The sequence below is a fragment of the Rhinatrema bivittatum genome, chromosome 2 (assembly GCF_901001135.1).
Source record: "Rhinatrema bivittatum chromosome 2, aRhiBiv1.1, whole genome shotgun sequence".
Lineage (NCBI taxonomy): Eukaryota > Metazoa > Chordata > Amphibia > Gymnophiona > Rhinatrematidae > Rhinatrema > Rhinatrema bivittatum.
In genome coordinates this window covers 626,836,545-626,860,906 of record NC_042616.1, presented here as the reverse complement: position 1 = coordinate 626,860,906, position 24,362 = coordinate 626,836,545, and positions in this window count along the sequence as shown.

Below are 24,362 nucleotides of genomic sequence, written 5' to 3'. Positions count from 1 at the left end.
GAGGATTGTTGTTAGAATAATATGCTATATATGTTATGTTCTTTCTCTTCACATTTTAGGTTTGAATGAACTTCAATATCAAAATAATTTTAAAAGGGAATATGTAAGAGAATCAAGATCTGTGCAATGAGCCAGTAACTCTTTTTAACTATAAATTATTAAACATTTCACTGAATAAGGAGTAATTTATCCATTAAGCAACAGCACAAACACTTTTCAAGGAATGCTGAGCATAGTCTAATTGTACTGGTTGACTTGGGCAGCACCTAAAGAATCAATACAAATTCAGGACATTAAGACAACGGTGGCACTGATGAATTCTCAGTATTTCAGCTTTCACTTGGCATCTAATAAGGGAAAGATTAAGATGCAAGAGGCATTTAGCAATTTATATGTGTTTAGAATGCAGGCGTACAAAAGGCAAAATTGTTTTCATGTCCTAATAAGACCAGTTAAGTATTATTTATGGCCAGGACAGCAAATTACCATGTGTGTATTAGAAGGACCAAGATCGAGACATTATCTTTTTTTTTTTTTTTACAATGGCACTGCTGTATACACTGAAAATTATTACTTGTATACTTTTCCATTTGTTCTTTTCATTTCACAGTAAAAGAGAAGTTTTAACATTATTGTTGACTTTTCAGTAGCTAGGCTCAGCTACTAGAGTGCATGGATATTTCTCTTAACAATTGTTCTACCAATCAAAAGTTCAAATCTTTCCACATTTCCTCTTGCTTTCTTTTTCTCTCTTTCCTTTATTTCCTTTCTTTTTCCTTTTATTTCTAACTGTATTATATTGATCTTATTAAGCTTTTTATTTAATTAGAAGTTCATATTGAAAAGGTTTGTTTGGCTAAGTTTCAGACTTACCAGACAAACCACAGGAATCAAAGATCCGCCACTCTGTCTACCCTTGACTTTTCTGGACAACTTTTTAGGCATGTCACTCCTTTCCTCCTCACCCCCCGCCCTTCCTCTTGCCCCCCAATCACACTACCGATCCCCCCCCTCCCCTCGCCCCCCAAGCATACTACCAATCTCCCACCTTCCTAACTACCTTCCCCTAATTTTTATTGTAAATAATTCACTTGTATATAACGTTTCATTGTGTATATCTAACCATTTTATTACGCTTATCAACTTGTACAGTATTACCTTTGTTTTCCCCCCTCTTCCCCTCTACCCAGTTCTCCTATCAGTTTCATTGTAAAGCCCCGTTGGCCACTTTATGTTACATGGAAACCGATGTGATGTTTTCCTAACGAATGTCGGTATACAAAAATTTTAAATAAATAAATAAATAAAAAACATAATGAGATAAATTGGAGTTGTTTTGGGGGTATTGCGAGGCAGGATTAACTTTCCTGGAGACCTTATATGGATAACACTTATATTCATTCAGCCTTTAAATGGCAAATTATCCTGGTAAGTCAGGTGTGTCCATGAGTTATCCTAAAATGATGTGGATTATTTAATCTGGAGAACATGGACTTTATCCAGATGTATGCAATGGAACTCATAACCAACTGTGTTTTGCTGAATATTTAAAAAAGTTATATGGGTACCTACCCAAATAATTTACCAGATTGACAGCTCTCTAAATATGGACATTTACATCTTTTTTTTATAGCCTATATATTACACAAAAGTGAATGAAGCAGGATAAAATAGCAAAACAAAAAGTTTAAAAACATCACATCTCAAAGCAAAACACAAACATTAAAAAATAAATCATGAAAATACATAAAAAAACATAAAAAGGATATGACAAAATAAATTACAATATTGATTTATAATAAAGTAAGCATAAAGAGAATTAAAAACATCTATGTTAACATATTTAACAGAAAGCTATCCTGATATAGTCAGGAAATAAAAGCTTGTTTAAAAAGCAAGGATTTGATGAGTCATCTAAAAAATAAGAAATTATTTCATATTTAGCCTCAATTGTAAGGCAAATTCCAGAGTTTTGGAGCTGCACATTCACATGTCCATTCCCTCTTTTTAATTAATCACATTTTAGATAGATGGTGATGTATAAAAAAAAAACCTCCCCAGCAGAACACAATGTTCTTGAAGGAATATAGCAGAATTGACTCATTTTAGGTATTCTGGGCCAACAGCATTTAATAGGGATTCTCATTCATTTAAAACAAATAAGAAATCTGAAACAAAAAACCCTTTTAGTTTAGTTTATTTTAAGTAGAACAAATCCCTTGTGGCAATGAAAAATCCAAATAAGTTTATATATTAATTTCAGAAAATTGCATGCACTGGTTTCTGAGTAATATGCATTATTTGTAAAAAAAAAAAAAAAAAAAGAGTCTTAATAAAGCAAAAAAAATCCTAGGAAAAAAAGCACCCCAAGCAAAACCAAAATTCAGCCCAAATCACCCTTCCAATAAAACAAAATAAACCAAAATATTTTTCTGTGTTCAACCCTAGCATTCAAGACTTTAAAAGTTGAAACAAATACTTTAAATTGGCTACAATATCAGATTGACAACCAGTGCATTTCTTTGATCATCAGGGTGATTGCTGTTGCATAACTACAAACAGTGATCATCCCAACAGTGTCATTTTTCACTAGTTGTAACTTGTGAATGATGTTTTCTGGAAGCCCTGCATACAATGAGTTACAATAGTCCAGGATCGATAATGTCAAAGCAGGTACTACAGCAGGGATAGGCAGCTCAGGTCCTTGTGTGCCACATGGAAGTCTGGTTTTCAGGATATTCATAAGGAATATACATGAGGTATACATATTCATTGTGGATATCATGAAAACTAGATGCAAACCTTCAAAACAAAACTTAAAACACGGCTTTTCCAAAAAGCTTTCACAACAACCACCCTAATACCCCTGACGATGCTACCATGCGAAAAGACAGTAGATAAGGACATATAAGTCACATATAAGACACATTTCAATATTCACGTTATTATACGACAAGACACTCAACAAGACGTATTGTCTTAAATGACCCATACAACATCCTTTCCAAAGACTCTACTTAGGACGTATTGCTGTCACTGTTTCTCCTAGTAAGAATTTAACAAGTGTAAAGTTACAATGTTAAATAAAGTTAATTACAATGTTAAATAAGAACTATTTACAATCAGGCCGATACAGTAAGGAGCGGTAGGAAGAGATGCGTTAGTGCCGGGCGCACCCGCATTTGCTGCATGCACAGTCCGGCTCACCTACCGCTCAATACTGTATTAAAATCTCATGCAAATTCAAGCTGCGTCCAACACGCGTCCAACGCGCATCCATAAGCGCAATCCATTTTACTGTATAGGCGCTTTATACAGTGCCTATACAGTATCCTGGGTGCGCTGGTACCTGTCATTTCAAATGTCATTTCAAATGACATTTGAAATGACAGGCACCAGGAAGTGGATCCCAACTTTAACATATGTAAAACCTAAAATCCCCTCCTCCCGAAGCGACTCGACATATAAAATATGGGGTAGATTTTCAAATACCGCGAATAGGCGTACTTTTGTTGGCGCTCCAGGCGTCAACAAAAGTACGCTGGATTTTAGTAGATACGCGTGTAGCCGCGCGTATCCGCTAAAATCCGGGATCGGCGCGCTCAAGGCTATCGATTCTGTATAGCCGGCGCGCGCCGAGACGCGCAGCCTACCTCTGTTCCCTCCGAGGCCGCTCCGAAATCGGAGCGGCCTCGAAGGGAACTTTCCTTTGCCCTCCCCTCACCTTCCCCTCCCTTCCCCTACCTAACCCACCCGCCCGGCCCTGTCTAAACCCCTCACTTACCTTTGTCGGGGGATTTACACTTCCCGGAGGGAGAAGTAAAACCCCGCGCACCAGCGGGCCGCTAGCGTGCCGGGACGCGACCTGGGGGCAGGTCCGGAGGGTGCGGCCACGCCCCCAGACCGCCCCGGGCCGAAGCCACGCCCCCGAGCCCGTCCCTGACACGCCCCGAAAACGCCGCTGCGCTCGGTCCCGCCCCCCGACATTGCCCCCGACACGCCCCCCTCCGAAAACCCCGGGACTACGCGAGTCCCGGGGCTCTGCGCGCGCCGGTAGGCCTATGTAAATAGGCTCACCGGCGAGCAGGGCTCTTAAATCCGCCCCATGTGAATAAGTGTAACCAACTTAGGGCCTCATTTTCCAATATCGCAGTGGTAACGCATGACCCATGCAAATAAGGCATTTTTCGTGCAGCGGGGAAACATCGCGTCACGCAATGTTTTCGCCAGTTGCAGAAATGGATTCGCAAATCGTGATAAAACAACCAATGAATCTTGCAGTACACAAAAGTGGGGAGAGAGAGAGAGAGAGAGAGAGAGAGAGAGAGAGAGAGAGACTGACTTGCTATAGTGCCTATGCCCTAGACAGGTATTTGTATCCCTATGGGAGGGCCACCTAGTAACTAGAGGTGGGGATTAGGTATGAGCGTAGGGGGTTGGGGGCCAGTTTCACATTCAACATGAGACGTACGGAAAGAACAGTGGTCTCTATTGAGATTTGCTGGCCGTCGGAGTGAGGAAACTCACTCCAAGAAGAGATTTGGGCAAACGTTCTCTCCACCTAGCTTGTTGTTGCCCAGGTAGAGTGTCCATCAAGCTAGGTGGAGAGAACGTTGCCCAAATCTCTTCTTGGAGTGAGTTTCCCTCAACTCCGACGGCAAGCAAATCTTCACTCTAGAGACCACTGTTCTTACCGTACGTCTCATGTTGAATGTGAAACTGGCCCCCAACCCCCTACGCTCATACCTAATCCCCACCTCGAGTTACTAGGTGGCCCTCCCATAGGGATACAAATACCTGTCTAGGGCATAGGCACTATAGCAAGTCTCTCTCTCTCTCTCTCTCTCTCTCTCTCTCTTCTCTCCTCTCTCTCTCTCTCTCTCTCTCTCTCTCTCTCTCTCTCTCTCTCTCTCTCTCTCTCTCTCCCCCCCTCTCTCTCCCCCCCCCCCCCCTCCCTGGCCTGTAATGCAAATGACAGTGTTGTAGCTATGAGCTGCAGCACATGATAACTGTTTCCCATTTTACAAAAACTCCACCCCTGAATATAAAATTACAAATTTGCGTTAACAGCTGTTAACGCGAATTTATCTCCCGCGATAACACCTTGGGAAATGACCCCCTTACTTTGTGTTTCTCTGCCATCCTCTGGAGGGGGCTGCCAGCGGCGAAAGCGGCTTCCAGCGAAGACGAACGCACGCCCGTAGTGCATGGGCACTCAAGCCAGCGAAAGCACATGGACGGGCGTGCGTGATGTCACGCACGCGCATTCATTGGCTTGAGCGCCTGTCAATTTGGGCGCTCTAGCCAGCGAAGCATATGCCGTGATGTCATGCGCTTCGCTGGCTAGAGCGCCCAAATTGACGGTCCCTGGGGGTCCAGCGGGGATCCGGGAATGATCTCCTGCACTCGGGCCTTATTGCCAATATTCAAAATGGCGCCGGCGCTACCTTTGCCCTGTCACATGGTAAGGGCAAATGGCCATCGGCGACATTTTTTTTAGCGCAGCTGATGGCCTGGGAACTTGAGATCGCTGCCCACGGCCCCCCTGGACCACCAGGTATGTGTAAAACATTTGGGGGGGGGGTCGGGAGAGTGGGGGAGGCTAAGGGGGTAATTTTAAAGGGTCAGGTGGGGGGTTTTTTATCGGGCCATTGGCGCCATTTATATTAGTGGCAGCCAAAATGGCGCCGATGGCCCGAGAGCGGGAGATTGCGCCGGGACCCCCCCACTGGACCACCAGGTAATTTAAAACATTTTGGGGGGGTTCAGGAGGGTGGGGGATTTGTTTTAAAGGGTCAGGGTGGGTTTAGGGGTTGTTTTGGTGTGCCGGTTTTCCCGCCCTCCCCCCCTCCGATTTTTCACGATTTTTCACGATAAATCGGGGAAATTTCTATTCTATCGCGACTCTAATGATTTTTGACTATTTAAAAATTATCTGACGATTTTTTTAAATTGTCAAAAAACGATTCACATCCCTAATATCTAATGGTCAAATTTATTGTGAGCTCAAAAGAGAACGGCATATCAAGGGGCATAGTGGCGAGTCAGCTAGCTGGCTTCACCTTTTTCTCAAAGGCAAGAGGTTGGGGCGACACATCAAAGAATTTCCTAGTTAAGAAAATAATGGCGGGATGGGCCAAAAAATTAGGACCTGTCATTAATACACGTAAACCTATCACACATGAGTTGCTTTCGCAGCTGTGGTCGATGTTACCAATGGTATGTGTATCACCTTTTGAGGTTAAGTTATTTAGAACCATGTTTTCCCTTGCCTTTTTTGAAGCAATGGATGGCCGGTGCCATCTTGTGCTCCTACCATGGGACAGGGGCCAACCAATGGCACCGGTAGCCCCTGTGACATAGTAAGGGCAAAGGCTATTGGCGCCACTTTGAATACCAGCAGCCGACGGCCAGAGTGCAGGAGATCACTCCAGGACCCCTGCTAGACCACCAGGGACTTTTGGCAAGTCTTGGGGGAGACTCCAGGGACTTTTGGCAGGTCTTGGGGGGGGGGGTCGGGTGGGTGGGGGTTATAGTAATTTAATTTAAAGGGTTGGGATGGGGTTTTTTTGGGGGAGGAAACCAAATACATATGTAACTAATGAACATGATCTGGGTCCCCCGAGAATGGATGCAATGGATTTGGGTCCCGACGAATACGAATACTGAATGGGACTGAACAGGACAAATCCGTCCCTGCTGCACACCCCTAGTATCTCCTGCAACTCTTCCTGACTTAGGTCATATGCTTCCTCCTCCTCCTCCTCCTTTTTAACTAGATGATCTTGTATTCCCTATGGAGGAAGCAGGTCTCTGGTTTTGGCCAGGTTACGAAGCATTCATCAGGCTAGAAAGATCTCACAAACCGTAGAGAAGGAATCCCCCAGATCTGTCTAGGCAGCAGAAACATATTTTGAGTAGGCGGAAGGTTCTTTCAATGACTGCCCTGGTCTGCCTGTGGGCCTTGTTGTAGTGAGACTCTGCAGTGGTCTGTAGCTTAGCTAGCGAGATCATGAGCCAGGTGTTGAATGGATATCCTCTATCACTTGTAGGGGAGAACACAGAGAAAAGCTGAGTTAGGTATCTTTTAGATTTGGGCAGGAGGGTAGTTCTCTGTGGAGGTTGGTGTGGTCCTCCTGGGCCAATGTTTTAAGTCCACCTATATATGAAGAAGAGCAAAAGAGGTTAGTTGCAGTTTGCTGGTAGTGGAAAGTACATTTTTACCTAGAAGCCAGCCCCCAGTGATGTGCCCTTTCTGGAAGTAGTCATGAATTCTTGACTGCGAGAGGATATATGCATTGTGTCTGGATTCCAGAAACCTGGGCATGATGACCAAGATGATGCCCTTTTGAGGAAATGGAAGCCCTTGCAATTGAGGTAATTGGCCTTGTCTTTCCCTGATGCCCTTATATGGGAAGTATGCAAACTGATAGAAATCAGTCATTATTTGATATTGTTGATATCTGCTCTAAGGGAAAGATATATATTTGTGTGTTTTCCTGAGAATCACTGCCAGGATATGATCTATAATCATGGAGTCTGCAGACTGACTTATTCTTGCCGTGACATCTAGAATTGTCTGGAAGATGCCAGTGGCCAAATATGACAGTTTGGTAGTGACCTGTCCTTGACATGTACAGGCAAGGCATGGCCCCTGGAGTTGGAAAGTTCTGCTCTAACTTCTGGTTTAGATACAGTAAATTTTCCTTGTTGAATCTGATTCTATCCATAACTTGCTCTTCTGAGAAATCCAAACACTGTGCCAGAGTACTGTATACTCTCTGTAAGGGGTATGTTCTCCTCCTTCTCCTCCTTTTCATTTGTTCTTTCTCCCTTCTTAACCATTGTGACATGAGTACCCATTAACCCATGAGAGTCATTGTGGGTATTGTTTATCCACCAAGAAATCTCACCTTCCAGTACAGCCCTATTAATCCCAGGCACACTCACTCTTACCCCCAGTATAGCTCAGTATGTCCCAGTAACCCCTCAGTATAGCCCAATAGGTCTCAGGGACACTCACTATCATCTTTTTGCCTGCTACCCTGTACACTCATCCAGAGATGCCAGTCTGCCAAACAGCATGAAATTGAGTGTGTAAATGAGCAGTAGTAAATGTATTTTGTGTAGTTTTGATAACGTTCACGTGTATGTCACTTTTAAAATAGCTTATTTTAAAATAGCTTGCTTTGATGCATACTTTTACTCATGAAGGCTCATATACACCTGTATGTGACTCCTTTAAAAAATACGGATTGTATGTGGATGCATCACAAACAAACTTATATGCACATTTTTGCATGTGTAAGCTTTTGAAAATTCATGCACATGCCTTTAACTTCTTTCTAAAGATCTGCAGACATTTGATTTCTCAGAGCTCACTAGGAAGTGAATTCCATATCATAGGGCTAGCCTCTGCAAACATCTAAACTCTGGTTTTAGCAAACCACATCAGCCAAACAGAGGGCATGTCTAAAAGGTTCTGGTCGGCCAATCTTAAGGACTTTAAAGGTTTGTGAATTTTCAGTAAAATCTTAAACTTGATAAGCCAAGTAGCCAATGTAAAGTGCAAAGAATCTGTAAAGAAAGCTGAGGTTATAATAGAATTCCTAAGTTTCTAACATGCTGAGCAATCATGATAGAGTAGACCATTCATCATCTGGAAACCTACTTAGTACTGTCAGCTTCATTTTCCCAAGATTCAATGCAAGTTTATTACTAAACATCCAGGTCTTTATATGTCTTAAATTGCACAAGACTCTGTGCAGCCTCGCGGTTCAAAGCAGCAATGAGCAGTTCAGCCACAAATACATAGGAGGGATATATGTAGCAATATCACAGAGGGTGGGAGGTATGGCTGCATGTCTGGACTGGCTAAAACAAGAGACAGAAAGAAGAAGCAATGACTGTTTTATGATTTCCTGCAATTTAGTGAGGAGCAGCAAAGTTTTTGATTGGAGATGGATCCTGTGACAATTATTGTGACTGTCAAATTCTGGGACACCAGGTGCCCTGACAATCCCATTTTGTGCAAATGAAGTCTAAACTAAAATAAAAAGGCTGGAGTTCATATTATTCAACCGCTATGCGGCTTGGCAAATTAACTGGATACATTTAGCTGGGATATTCGCTGCTGAATATACCCAGCTATCTTAAAGTCAATCAGATAAGTTTATCTGGCCACTTTAGGACAGCCCTGTTGCCCGACCAGAGTTAGCCGGATAAGTTATCAGGTTAAATGAGAATGCTTTATCTCACTAACTCAACTCTTCTCCATTACACCATTCTCTGACCCTGACATATCCAGATAAATATTTAGGGGTAGATTTTATAATGCACGCATGCAAGTCCATGTGTGCGTGCTTCCCGGCGCACACATATGGACACGCCGATTTTATAACATGTACATGCCCCACCCCTCCCTGCCCAGCACACACCCTCCGGCCCACCCCATCAAAGAGAAACTTATGCACGTACCGACGATTATGTGCAAGGCCTGGCCAGGCTCGTAAATGCCAGAATTTATGCACATAGGGGCAGATTTTTAAAAAGTACACGCGCGTGTACTTTTGTTCGCGCAACCAGCGCAAACAATAATACGCCGGATTTTAAAAGATACGCTCGTAGCCACGCATATCTTTTAAAATCTGGAGTCGGCGCACGCAAGGCTGTGCAAAATCGGCATCCTGCGTGCGCCGAGCTGCGCAGCCTGCCTCTGTTCCCTCCGAAGCCGCTCCGAAATTGGAGCGGCCTCGGAGGAAACTTTTTTTTGTCCCCCCTACCTTTCCCTCCCTTCCCCTATCTAACCCACCCCCAGCCCTAACTAAATCCTCCTCCCCTACCTTATTTCATTGAGTTACGCCTGCCTCTGGCAGGAGTAACTTGCGCGTGTCGCCGGCTCCCTGCCCCGGTACAGGCTGCTGTGCCAGAGCACTCGGCCCCACCCCAGACCGCCATCATGCCTCTGGACACGCTCCCAGACACGCCCCGAATACTGCACCGCCCCCCACACCCCCCCGACATGCCCCCCAAGCAAAGCCCCGGGACTTACGCACTTCCCGGGGCTTTGCATGCGCCGGCGGCCTATGCAAAATAGGCACACCGGCGTGCAGGGCTTTTAAAATCTACCCCAGAGGGCTTTTAAAATCCACCCTTTAGCCAGATAAGTGACTTATCCAGCTAAGTGGTGCCTGCTGATCCTAACTCGATTTTCAGCAGTGCCACTTAACCGGATAAGTCCTACTTATCCGGCTAAATAATGTTTGAATATTGGGCTTCTAGAAAAGCATTAAACACAAGGATACATATAATCCTTTGATAAAATGTTTAACTTAGATGATAAATCCATTTAGCTACAATATCTTACATTGTCTGAAGATGCTGTATGCATGCTGTGAAATGACTCATTTATGATACCTTTAAATTGGAGATTGCCCAACCACACAGAACTAGTTTATACCAAATTAAATCTAACTGCTTCCTTTAAATTAAAAACTGTAAGGTTCAAAGGCTTAAATAACAGTTTAACCTACACAATTTATTTACAATCTAGTAGTAGTTATAAATAATGAATTACTTTTTAATCCATAGATGCAATTGTCTATTTAATTCAAAGTGTTCTTTATTCTGAATTAGTAAACCTTTTTAATGCTAAGCAACGTTTTTGTAAAAAAAAATCCAAACCACAAACACAAAACAACAAGATACAGTAAATGATGCCAGCTTTGCTGCACTATATCATTGGGAATGTTCCAGTAATAGGAGGTTTCAAAGAGATTGTGTCATGTATTAATGACAAGGTGGATCCATCTCTTAAAGGGTGAGAGACTGAGGAACAGTGTAAGTGGTGACTCAGTGAGAAGAGTTTGGAAGTCTGGGAAGTCTGGAATAGTTGAAGAGATCAGGGAGAGGAGTTCTGCTCTGGGCCTTTTGAGAACCACTGGTGAAAATGGCCACCTGTAAGACTGGTGAAAGATGGAGAAAAGAAGGCATCCCACTTGGAATCAGGAGAGGACAGCCATTTACAAGCCTGCCACTGAGAGTGATAAAAGGAGAATTTTCCTGATGTGGCTGAGGAGATAAAGGCCTTGCTGGGAAAAGAAGGATCTTAGTGTTGGAATGTGACTTAGAAGCATAAGGAATTATATTCACTTTTTTTGTGATTTTAAAAACATAAGAAGCTGTTTCCTATAGGCAAAAGACAAATGTGACTGTAAACCTTCTAAGGATAGCGAAATACCTACAGTACCTGAATGTAATCTGCTTTGAAGTGCCAAAAAGTGGAATATAAAAAAAAATCTATTGTGTGGGTCAATTAGCAGATATAAAAGCATACAGGCAAGTTCAGTAATGAATGAGTGTATACCATTTACAAAATAGCAACTTGTGTACTTTCTTCCAAACCCTGGCTTAGAACACCCCTAAACTGCCCCTTTTCTTAAAGTTGACATTTATGCACACAACCTCAAGTACACACCTACTCTTGAGGTTTATAAAATTGGATATGCATGCATAAATGCTACTTTCATGCATATATATACATTTTACACCTGCAACCCCCAAGTAACTCCTTGAAAATTATATCCTTAAAGAGAAGTCAAATTATAGTAATCATACTGGGTACATTTTCCAAGGGATTTAGCTACCTAACAATGGAGTTAGGTGACTAAATTAGCCCCTTTGATAAGCTATTTGCTCTGAGAAGCTAAATTTAGCTTCCTAATTTCATTTTAATTTAATTTCTCAAATTCTGGGTGGTCCCACAGATAATATCCAAATTCTTCTCTCAAGTAGCAGTAGTCCCCAACCTCCCTCCACCTCTTAAGAACCACCCCAAAATCTCCTAATGCCAAGCTAGCAAAAAGACACAGATGTACTTTCTACTGTTCCAACATCCAACATTGCTCTACTGCAATGCATTATTAGAGCAACAGAGGATACGGTCAGTAGGAAATAAGACTATTTCCTCCTGACAGCTCTACAATGGAATATTTTGAGGAGAGTTCAAAGTATTGAGAGGGTGGTCAGAAAGCAGTCAGGTGGCTTCTTTTTAGATTAGGTGGGTGGAAAGGGGATTGAAACATTATCGGGGGCAACTTTCATTAAAAGATCAGGTGGGTGGGAGAGGAGACTGAAGCAATGTCTGGGATGATATATTTTTGTAAGATCAGGTGGATTGGAATAGGGATGATTTCTGGAGGCAATTGTGTTTTATAATATTGGACTAGTGGGAGGGAGTATTGTTGGTTTACGGAAGGGTTCTTTAAAGTAGAAGTCTTACCTGGTTAAAGATGATTTTCAATAGTGGTGTGCAGCAGGAATTTTTTGTTTCAGTCCATTCATTAATTTTGTAGAGCTCCTCTATTTGTTCCATTAGTTTAAAACAAAATAAAATTTTGTTTGTTTTCTTTGTTCATTCATTTAACATTATAGTTAATGGAGGAGACAATGCAGCCTATTTGGGGCTCCCAAAATGGAATTTTGTAAACTAGTAGATAGATATCAGCAGACAGGCAAAGGCATACCAAAGAATCAAAACTATGTCAATTTGGCACCAAAAGTGGTATGAATTAGAGATGTGAATCGGAACCGGAATTGGTTCGGATTCTGGTTCCAATTCACATGTGGGTTTTTTTCCATCAGGCCCGATCGCGGTTTTGTTTATCGGCTGCACCCGAGCCAATTAACAAAAAACCCACCCCGACCCTTTAAAACTAATCCCTTTGATTTCCCCCACCCTCCCGACCCCCCAAAAAACATTTTACAGTGCTATTGACTGGCCTCTGTCACATGGTAGGAGCAATGGATGGCTGGCACCATCTTAAAAAAATGGTGCGGGCTATCCATTGCTCCTACCATGTGACAGGGGCTGACCAATGGCACCAGTAGCCCCTGTCATATGGTAAGGGCAAAGAGCCACCGGTGTCATTTTGATTAGTGGCAGCTGACAGCCCAATAGGGGGAGATCACTCCTGGGACCCCGTTGGACCACCAGGGACTTTCAGCAAGTCTCGGGGGGTGTCGGGCAAGTCTTAGGGGGGTCAGGAGGTTGGAGGGTTTTTTCTTATGTGCCCTTTCTCCATTCCAAAAAATGATAAGAAAACCACATGACATTTTGTGGGTTTTCCTATCATTTTGTTGGCCCCCCGAAACACAACAACATAGGAAATATCATCTTTATTTCCTATTTCATTGCAAACGAATGCACATCCCTAACCAGTAGTGGCAGAAGATTTCCAAGGTAACCATAAGAGGAACAAAACAGCAACAAGACCAGCATAAGACTTCAAGGTCACCAACAACAGTGTCATGAATCCCACAAGGCTATACAAGAGGAGCAAAGTGGCACCAAGTGGCACCAAGTGTGGTATGAATAGCTCAAGGCATCATGAAAGGGGAGCAAAGCACTACAAAAGTCAGAAAATTCCCAAAGGAAGTAATAAAGATTTAAAGCAACTGAAGGAGTTGCAGGAAGATTGCAAAGCATCATGAGAGGCACAAAGCAGTCACTCAGAGTGGCAAGACACCTCAAGTGCGCCAAATGAAAGGAAAAGGGCACCATCCTAGGAAACCTGATGTCATTTCCAAAGGAGCTGGATGTTTGTCTTGGAGATGGTCTTCACTGGAAGCTAAAATGCAACTGACTAGAGCACAAATGCTCTTTAGCCACTAGCTATTTAATGTCCTGAGATTCAGGGAATCCAGGACATAATTCTTCTTTTGAATCAACTTTTGCAAATAGTGCTGCCATTACCTCAGAAGCAGTAATCATAAAGAAATGTGGTCCTGGTATTCTGGGTGCTGCACTTCTGTAGTCCTTGCCTTTTGCTGTGGTATAATCCATCAAAGACTAAATGCCAGATGAGTCCAATAATTGCAAGTATCATAAGAGAACAAAGTTTGAAGAAAATGTCCAAGAGTACATGAAGCCGCTAAAGATAACTGGATATATAATGCATGTGTAAAGTATAAAATTGCCAGGGCAAGAGCAAGAATTGGTAAATACCATAGGGGAAGGGAAATTGGAAAGAACCTCATAGACAGCTGATAAAGTAGTGGAAGAACTCTAAGATACCAAGACTGGATTAGAGCATCAGCAAGAAGAGTGGCACTGGTGATTATTAAAAACTGGAATGATAGGACAGGACAATGCAGAAAAAAGAGTAGATATAAAATCTCCAAGGTATATGCATGGCCAGATTTAGGCATAGGCAACATAGACAACTGTCTAGGGCACTAAATTCTGAAGGCACATTAAAATTGGGACTTTCCTACTGATCTTTAATTTCCAGGAGTGAAATTTCCCACCCCAATATTCTTAATTGCAGCTCTGGGTTTACTTTTAGGGTTGAGGTGGATGAAGTATGGTATCAAAAGCCCAAGGAGTGGTGCAGTAGGCATGCAAAGCAACAAATGGCCAGGGTAAAAGCAAGAATTGGAAAGTACCATAGGGAAATAGTATTTGGAAGGAACTCCTAGACAGCTGGAGTAGCAGAGAAAGCACTCTAAGGTACCAAGACTGACTTGGAGTGGCAGCAAGAGCAGTGATATTGTTGATTATTAAAACACTGGGAACAATTTTTAACATAATTCCTGTTGAGTTCAATTTTTCAGCTGCTTAAGATTTAAATAGGCATGCTGATTTCAAAACTGCAGTTAGTTTTCTTCTATCACGTGAAGTTTTTTCTCTACAGCCTATCTTAAGCCTGGATTTATCAAAATTCACTAAATATTGCATGCGATAGGAAAAGGGGTGTGTTTTATGGTAATAGGCTGTTTATCACAAAGTGCGCTATCTTAGCACTTTGCATAGGTATTACCGCAAACTGCGATAACTTTTTCGCACTTTGTGGTAAGTGCCGGAATTGTTGTAATTCTTACCTATGACCACTGGGGGGGGGGGAGAGATATCTTTGCAAATAGAATTTTCAGTATTTTAAGCTGCTAGGGGAGACAGAGCATAGCCTACCACCACTGGGAAGAGAGAGAGAGAAAGAGAGAGTGCCTAGCTATAAGGCCCTCATACTAGGTAGGTATTTATACCTCTATAGGAGGCCTATCTAGTTACTTGAGGTGAGGTTTAAGTATTAGTGTAGGGGTTAGGGGCCACTTTGTCCTTCAGAGTGCATCACACGAACAGAACAGTGCACTCTTATGAAGATTTGATGACCTTCGAGGTGAGGAAATTCACCCAAAGATGAGATTTGTGCAATGTTCTCTCAAAATAGCTTCATGTTACCCATATAGCACTTTGATATATGATCCCTTTAATGCGACCACTCTAAGCTGGTTCGAACCTGGATTGAGGGAAGCACTACTGCTCTCCTATTGGCTGAGAGCAAACCTCTCTCAAGTGGGGAGGGGTGGGGGACGACCTTTGAAACTAGCGACAGGTTCATACTTGTCTAGGCTATTCAGTTACACATGAGACAGTGTGGTGAGAGGCTGTGTGCCGCTCTATATAGTGAATCATATTCTGAAGTGTAGTCCGAGTTCTTGTCTTTTATAAAAGGAGTTAGAAGAATGTATTTTTTAATTTACATACGTACTTATTTCCTTTCCTTCAGATCATGTCTGCCTCTGCTATTTCTCGTCGTAAGTGCCTAAACAACCCTGATTTGTTTGGTTATATCTGTGGCAGTTTCACCATTCCAAAAGGACAAACATAGGACATTTGTCAGGCAAGCCTATTTTGCATATTTTAAAGTAAAACTTGGAGATCAAGATAAGTCTTGGGCCCCTCACAAGGTATGCAAGCAGTGTATCGAGAGTTAACGGATGTGAATGAAGGGAACATGTGATAAATTGTCATTTGGTATACCTATGGTTTGGCGAGAGCCCAGAGATCATTCAAGTGAATGTTTATTTAATTATTTATTATTTATTTTAAATCTTTTCTATACTGTCGTTTGGTGGGGACCGTCACAACGGTTTACATTAAGGCACATAAAAAGTAATGATACTACAATTTGTCCGTTTACATAGGTGCCATAAGGTTCAGTAACATAGTTTGTGATCAATGTTCATTGTTGAATGTGATGAATCATGACCATGTCTCTCTATCTCAGTTTTAAGTATAGAACTAACTTTATAATTTAGTGATGATGCGCTATCTGTTAAAAACTACACACTTAGTGAATTCTGCAGTGTGTGTGGTTGTTTAATTGTTCATGCTTTGCCCATCCCTGGCTTCTATTCTCCCTTCTCTTTTTGAAAAGCTTGTTTAAAGAGCCAGGTTTTTAAACTTTTTCTAAAGGTTTTGCTATCTCTTTGTAATCTTAAATCCAAGGCAATGGAGTTCCATAGAATGGGTCCTGCCAATGATAGAGCCCTGTCTCTTACTTGTGTTAGTCTTGCCGTTTTGACTGATGGAATAGTTAGGAGTGCTTTGTTTGCTGACCTTAGGTTTCTGTTAGGGACGTGTACTTGAAGGGCTGTATTTAACCAGTCTGCATTTTCGTTATGTATTAACTTATGTATGGTGCACAGTGTTTTGTATTGAATTATTTGTTCAATGGGAAGCCAGTGTAGTTTAGCCAGTGTTTCCGTGATGTGTTCTCCTTTACTTTTGCCAGTTAAAACTCTTGCAGCTGTGCTTTGCAAAACCTGCAGTGGTCTTAGTGAGGTGTATGGTAGACCTAGTAGAAGAGCATTACAATAATCAGTGCTTGCAAATATCAAGGCTTGTAGTACTGATTGAAAGTTAGCAGTTATTAGCAGTGGTTTAATTCTTCTGAGGACCATGAGTTTAGCGTTTCCTTCCTTTACGTTTAGAGATATATGTTGTTTTAAGCTTAGTTCTGTGTCAATTATTACTCCTAGATTCCGTACTTTCTCTGCTAGTAATATTTGTTGGTTGTTTTTGAGTGTGATTGGGCTTTGTTTAATTTCCATATTTTTTCGTTCTAAGTGTAGGAATTCTGTCTTCTCTATATTAATTACTAATTCCATTTAGTTTAGTAGCTGTTTGATGATATCTAGATACATCTTTGCTATGTTTAATGTTTTCTCAATTGTATCGTCAATGGGTAAAATTAATTGAATATCATCAGCGTATATATTGTGTGTGATTCCCAGACCAGCTAGCAGGTGGCATAGTGGTAGCAGGTATATGTTGAAAAGTGTGGCAGAAAGAGCGGATCCCTGTGGTACTCCCATTTGAAGGTTTATTTTCTCTGATATAGCATCTTTAATTTGTACTTGAAAATATCTGTTACTGAGATATGATCGAAACCACTTGATTGTTTTGTTGTTTAAACCTATTTCTTCTAGTCTATTCAAAAGTATGTCATGATTTACAGTGTCAAAGGCTGCTGACAGATCAAGCATCACTAGAATGTAATGTTAACTGTTATCGAATCCCCTCATAATGTTATCTGTCAGTGCCAGCAGAAGTGTCTCTGTGCTATAGTGTTTTTGAAAGCCATGTTGTGAAGGATATAGGATGTTATTGTTATCAGGTGTTTTGCTAGTTGCTTTTGTATAGCTTTTTCTATTAATTTTGCAATTAAGGGTAGGTTCGATACTGGTCTGTAGTTACTAGAGATGTGAATCGGAAACAGAATCGGTTCAGATTCCGGTTCTGATTCACATGTGGTTTTTTTTTCATCGGGCCTGATCGTGGTTTTGTTTATCGGCTGTGCCCGAGCCGATAAACAAAAAACCCACCCCGACCCTTTAAAACTAATACCTTAGCTTCCCCCACCCTCCCGACCCCCCCAAAAACTTTTTACAGGTACCTGGTGGTCCAGTGGGGGTCCCTGGAGTGATCTCCTGCTCCCGGGCCGTCGGCTGCCACTAATCAAAATGGCGCCGATGGCTCTTTGCCCTTACCATGTGACAGAGTATCCATGCCATTGGCCAGACCCTGTCACATGGTAGGAGCACTGGATGGCCCGCGCAGCAGATGGCCCAAGTGTAGGAGATCGCTCCCGGACTCCCGCTGGACCACCAGGGGCTTTTGGCAAGTCTTGGGGGACCCTCCTGACCCCCACAAGACTAGCCAAAAGTTCAGCGGGGGTCCAGGAGCGACCTCCTACACTCGGACCGTCGGCTGCCGGTATTCAAAATGGCGCCGATAGCCTTTGCTCTTACTATGTCATAGGGGCTACCAGTGCCATTGGTCAGCCCCTGTCACATGGTAGGAGCACAAGATGGCACCGGCCGCGAGGGTGGGGGAAGCTAAGGGATTAGTTTTAAAGGGTCGGGGTGGGTTTAGGGGTTATTTTTGTGTGCCATTTTTCCCGCCCTCCCCCAAAACGATAAGAGAACCCCCACGATCAATATCGTGGGATTTTCCTATCATTTTGAGGGAGCCCCCGATTTCTGATGATTTTGAAAATATCGTCCGATATTTTCAATCGTCCGAAGCCCGATTCACATCCCTAGTAGTTACTCAGGTTCAGTGGGTCACTGTTTTTCTTTTTTTAAATTTGTTTTACGATAGCTCCTTTTAGCGCATCTGGCATGGATCCTTCCTCTAAGGATAGATTAACGATCTTTGCCAGTGTCGGAGATGCAGTGATAGCTACTTTTTTTTATGTCTACAGTTGTTATTGTGTCATGCGTATGGGGTGCAGGATTAAGTTTTTTAAGCATAGTTTCGATTTCCATTTCTGATACCTCATTGAAAGTCGACCATTGAATAACATCTCTTTCTTTCATTTTAATTACTTGTTTTCCTGTATTTGGGATTTTTGTTTTTAGGTTCTTAATTTTATCATTAAAAAACATTGCAATATCATTGCATCTATTTTCTGGAAGGTTTTGTGGAGATTCGGATATGTCATTGGTGAGGTTTCTTACTATGGTAAATAAGGTTCTTGGGTTGTTAGCATATTTTTCTATTTTAAAGCTATAGAACTATTTCTTTGTATTGAGAATTATTTGTTTATAGTATGCTAGGTGTTTTCTATATTTTGTTAGGTTTTCGGTAGTTTTATTTTATTCTCCATTCTTTTTCTTTTTTCCTTAATTGTCTCTTGACTTCCTTTATCTTTTCATTATGCCATGGGTTTGTTTGTTTGGTATCCCTGATATTGATATATTTGATTGGGTTTATTTCCTCAGCTAATTTTCTTGTTGTTTGCATCCATGCTGTGGTAGCAGAGCAGCAGTTGGTGAAGTCTAATTTTGTTAGATGTTCTTCTAACTGGTTTTCAGGGTATCTAAGTCATACGGTGGGTGGTATTTAAATTTAATGGGGTCTTTTTTTTCTTGTGTTTGGGGTTCAATGTATTTAATCGAGGATTGTATGAGGAAGTGATCTGACCAAGGGATGGGTGTGTAATCGGTTTTGATGTGTTTTAGGAGGTTGTGGTTAATGAATGATAAATCGAGAGATTGACCAGCTCTGTGCGTGGGCTTGTCAGTAAATAGAGTGAATCCTAGTGCTGTCAAAAAATCAAGCAATGTTTGGCACATGTTAGATAGAGGTTTTGTGTCTATGTGAAGGTTGAAGTCTCCTATTATAATGGTGGGTTTTGCAGTATTTACATGTGTTGTTAAGAATTCAATTAGAGGGGATATATTTAGTTCAAGTAAGCTCAGTGGGCAGTATATTAGGCAAATGTGTAAGTTCATCATATCAAAGAGGGCAATTTCATGGTTTCTTGGCAGTGTTGTGGGTATTAGTTTACATTTGAATTTTTTTCAATTATTAGCATTAGTCCCCCTCCTCTTTTATTTAATCTGGGGATTGAAAAAACATCATAGTTCTTGTGTGCAATTTGATTTTTTAAGACTGTGTCTGTCTGTTTTAACCAAGATTCAGTGATTGCAATGAAGTTTGGTTTTGTGTCATAGAGTAAATCTGTAATGATTGGGAATTTTTTTTTTGATGGATTGTGCATTAACTAACTGGAAGGTTAGCATTAATAAGTTATTTGATAGTGGATTGGTTGTGATTTTGGTCCTTTTTATTCTTATAAGGTTGCTATGTTTTGTGTGTTTTGGTTTTTTCTTGTTTGATATGTGTCTGCTCCTATGTGTCTTTATGTAGTTATCTCCATATTTATCTTTGTTTAGGCATGTCGTGATTATGTATATTTCTGGTTCTTCTCTATCCATGTTTGTCCAATCTGGGTTTGTTATCTGCCCTTCTTCTGTCACCAGGTTTCTGAGTGGAGAACAAAGGGGCGTACAAAGGGGCATGACCCTTTGTTATGCCCCCTTTGGTGCGCAACGCCGGCGTGCGACGCCTCCAGTCTCGGGGCGGCCCTTTTATCCTCCCCCTGGGGCGTCCCCAACATCGAGGACGTCGGCAGCATCAGCTGAAGGGGAGGGGCCCAGGGCCTGCTTCCGGGACCAGGAGCAAGTTGCGGCGTCTGAAAAAGAAAAAAAAAACAAAATAAGACAAAGAGAGGGAGAGTTGAATCTCAGGTAAAGGCTCAGGGTCTTCACGGAGCAGTGTCTTGCCTCCAGTCTCGAGGTGGCCCTTCTATCCTCCCCCTGGGGTGTCCCCAATGTTGAGGACGTCGGCAGCGTCAGCGGAAGGGGAGGGGCCCAGGGCCTGCTTCCAGGACCGGGAGCAAGTTGCGGCATCTGAAAAAGAAAAAGAAAAAAAACCAAGATAAGACAAAGAGAGGGAGAGTTGAATCTCAGGTAAAGCCTCAGGGTCTTCACAGAGACAGTGGCAGGGATCGGCAGGGCATGTCTTGCCTCCGGTCTTGGGGTGGACCTTCTATCCTCCCCCTGGGGCGTCCCCAATGTCGAGGATTGCGGCGGCGTCAGTGGAAGGGGAGGGGCCCAGGGCCTGCTTCCAGGACTGGGAGCAAGTTGCAGCATCAACTTTTGTATAGTGAATACATCAGGATATAGCAAAAAAATAAATGTAAAATAGAGTATCCTAGTCTACCATCAGCTATAAGCCCAGTGCCTCATTCAGCTGAAATCCCAGTGCCAGTTTTCATTGAACTACCCTCTTTCAAAAAACAGGAGTATGGTGAAGAACTAAGTGACAGCAATGATGAAGATTTTGAAATTGAAGATGACTTAGTTCATAAGGGATTTGATCAGCATGAGTTGAATGATTTGGCATGAGATTTGGGACTATCCAAAAAGGCTTCAGAACTCCTAGCATCAAGACTGCATGAGAAAAACCTGCTTGAAAAAGGAACGCAGATATCTTACTTTCGATCAAGAGAAAGTGCATTTTTGCAGTACTTTCGAAGTGATGGTGGCTTTGTTTATTGCCATAACATGCATGGTTTAATGGAGGAATTGGGAATTCAAATCTATAATAGAGGTGTGGTTTGTTTATCATGAATTAGGCAATTTCAACGAAATTGCCTAATTCGTTATGGATCAGGGGCCCCGAACCCCGAAAATTATTTTCCCCGAACTATGAGGAAAATTAGTTTTTCGGGTTTGTACGGAGGGGAGGGGCATATTTTATTTTTTTAAATAAAAATCCACCCCAAGCATTAAAATTCACTTTAATACAACCCCCCCCCCCACCATCTTGATCCCTCCCTAAGACTTACTAACATCCCTGGTTGTCCAGCGGGGTCCCGCGAGGGATTTCTCCCTCTGTGTTGTCTGACTTTCGGGCCTGCCTCGATCAAAATGGCGCCGAAAGCATTTGCCCATACTATGTCACAGGGGCTACTGGTGCCATTGGTCAGCCCCTGTCACATGGCTATCGGCGCCATCTTGTGCTCCTACCATGTGACAGGGGCTGACCAATGACACTGGTAGCCCCTGTGACATAGTATGGGCAAAGGATATCGGCGCCATTTTGATTACTGGCAGCCGACGGTCCAAGTGCAGGAGGTCGCTCCCGGACCCCCACTGGAAAACCAGGGACTTTTGGCAAGTCTTGGGGGACCCTCTTGACCCCCTCAAGACTTGCCAAAAGTCCAGCGGGGGTCCAGGAGCGACCTCCTGCACTCGGACCGTTGGCTGCCAGTAATCAAAATGGTGCCGATATCCTTTGCCCTTAATATGTCACAGGGGCTACCAGAGCCATTGGTCAGCCCATGTCAAATGGTAGGAGCAATGGACGGCCGGCACCATCTTGTGCTCCTACCATGTGGCAGGGGTCGACCAGTGGCACTGGTAGCCCCTGTGACATAGCAAGGGCAAAGGCTATTGGCGTCATTTTGATTACTGGCAACCGACGGTCTGAGTGCAGGAGGTCACTCTCAGACCCCCGCTGGACTTTTGGCAAGTCTTGTGGGGGTCAGAAGGGTCTCCCAAAACTTGCCAAAAGTCCCTGGTGGTCCAGCAGGGGTCCAGGAGCGACCTCCTGCACTCAGACCGTCGGCTGCTAGTAATGAAAATGGCGCCGATAGCCTTTGCCCATACTATGTCACAGGGGCTACTGGTGGCATTGGTCAGCCCCTGTCACATGGTAGGAGCACAATATGGCGCCGATGGCCATGTGACAGGGGCTGACCAATGGCACTGGTAGCCTCTGTGACATAGTATGGGCAAAGGCTATTGGTGCCATTTTGATCGAGGCAGGCAGGAAAGTCAGACGGCATGGAGAGAGAAATCCCTCGCGGGACCCTGCTGGACCACCAGGGATGTTATTGTCTTGGGGAGGGATCGGGATGGTGGGGGGGTTGTATTTAATGTATTAAAGTGAATTTTAATGCTTAGGGTGGGTTTTTGGAGCTTCGTTTTCCCTCATCATTTTTTGGGCCTGTTTCGTTTTTCCCCATTTAGTTTTTGTTCATTTTTCCAAAAAACTAACCGAGGAAAAACAAACTTTACCCCAAAGCGTTCGACTCAAAAAACGACCCGGTAAAAAAAAACGAAGCTCATCTCTAATTTATAATGCAATTGAATGGCAACTGTTCATCAATAGCTCAAAGCAAATCTTGTCCTCATTCACAATGGCAATTTATTTGGTGCAGTCTCGATTGTTCATTCAGTTTGTTTTCATGAAGACTATGAAGACATAAAGAGAGTCATTGATCTGTTGCAATATCACAAGCACAATTGGATCATCTGTGTTGACCTTCAAATGGTCTGCTTCCTTCTTGGTCAGCAACGTGGATACACCAAGTATCCCTGTTTTCTGTGTATGTGGGACAATAGAGCTCATGAGAAGCATTGGGTGCAGTCGAATTGGCTTCCAAGATCTGACCTCAAACCTGGTGATCCAAACATTCTACATGAGCCACTTGCTGACAGAAAGAACATTATATTCCCACCTCTGCACATAAAACTGGGTCTCATGAAACAATTTGTTAAAGCTTTGCCAACTGAAGGAGACTGTTTCAAGTATCTCATTTTGGCATTTCCTAGTCTGTCGTTTGAAAAGATGAAGGCTGGTGTGTTTGACGGTCCACAGATTCAGCAGCTCATTAAAGATGATCATTTCATCAGGACAATGTCAGAACTCCAAAAGAATGCTTGGTTGTCATTCAAAAACCTTGTCAAGGACTTTCTTGGAAATACATGAGCACAGAATTACACCAAAATTATCCAGAAACTCTTGGAGAGCTTCAAAATGCTTTGTTGCAACATGAGCACCAAGATGCATTTTCTGCATAGCCATCTTGCTGACTTCCTGAAAAACCTTGGTGCAGTCAGTGATGAGCAAGGTGAACAATTCCTGAAGGTCATGGAGGCACAGTATCAGGGTAGATGGGATGTACATATGATGGCTGACTATAGTTGGAACATTAGGCGAGATTGTCCACAGATTGAACACTGCCGGAAAAGCTATAAGCATAAATTGTTACCTTAATATGTATGTTTGGTAGCAGATCTTTACTACTTGTACACAATTTGACTTACAGTAACAATATATAGCCTTTGTATGAATAAAATAACTCTAAATAAAAAGTATATTCAGGTAATTTTTTCTTTTATTTCTTTGTATGTACATTTTGTATGATTTTGGGACAAAGGGACGGTATCCTGTACCTTAAAAAGTTGACATGATAGAGAAAAACTGGGGTCATTTTTGGATTCAGATGAAAAGTTAGTCAAAAACAAGTGTCAGATCTAATTCAATGAAAATTGCGTTCCCCAGTGAAATAGAAAAAGTAGGAATACAGCAAGAAGAGTAGGCATAAAACCCCCAAAGTATATCTCAAGGACTGAAGTGGGAGGAGAAAAATGATATCAAAAGCCAGAGGAGTGAAGCATTAGGCATGTAAAGCCACAGATGGCCAGAGCAAAGTCAAGAATCAGCAAGTACTGTAGGGAAAGGGGATTTGGAAGGAACCTCTTAGACAGAAAGAGCGGTGGAAGACACACCCTAAGTTATCAAGATTGTCTTTGAGCAGCTGTAGCAATATTGGCACTGGCAATTAAAACCAGAAATGGTAGAAGCAGATCAATGCAGGAAGAGGAGTAGCTAAAAAAAAGCCTAAGTGTTATCTCGAAGGCTGAGGTGAGAGAAAGAA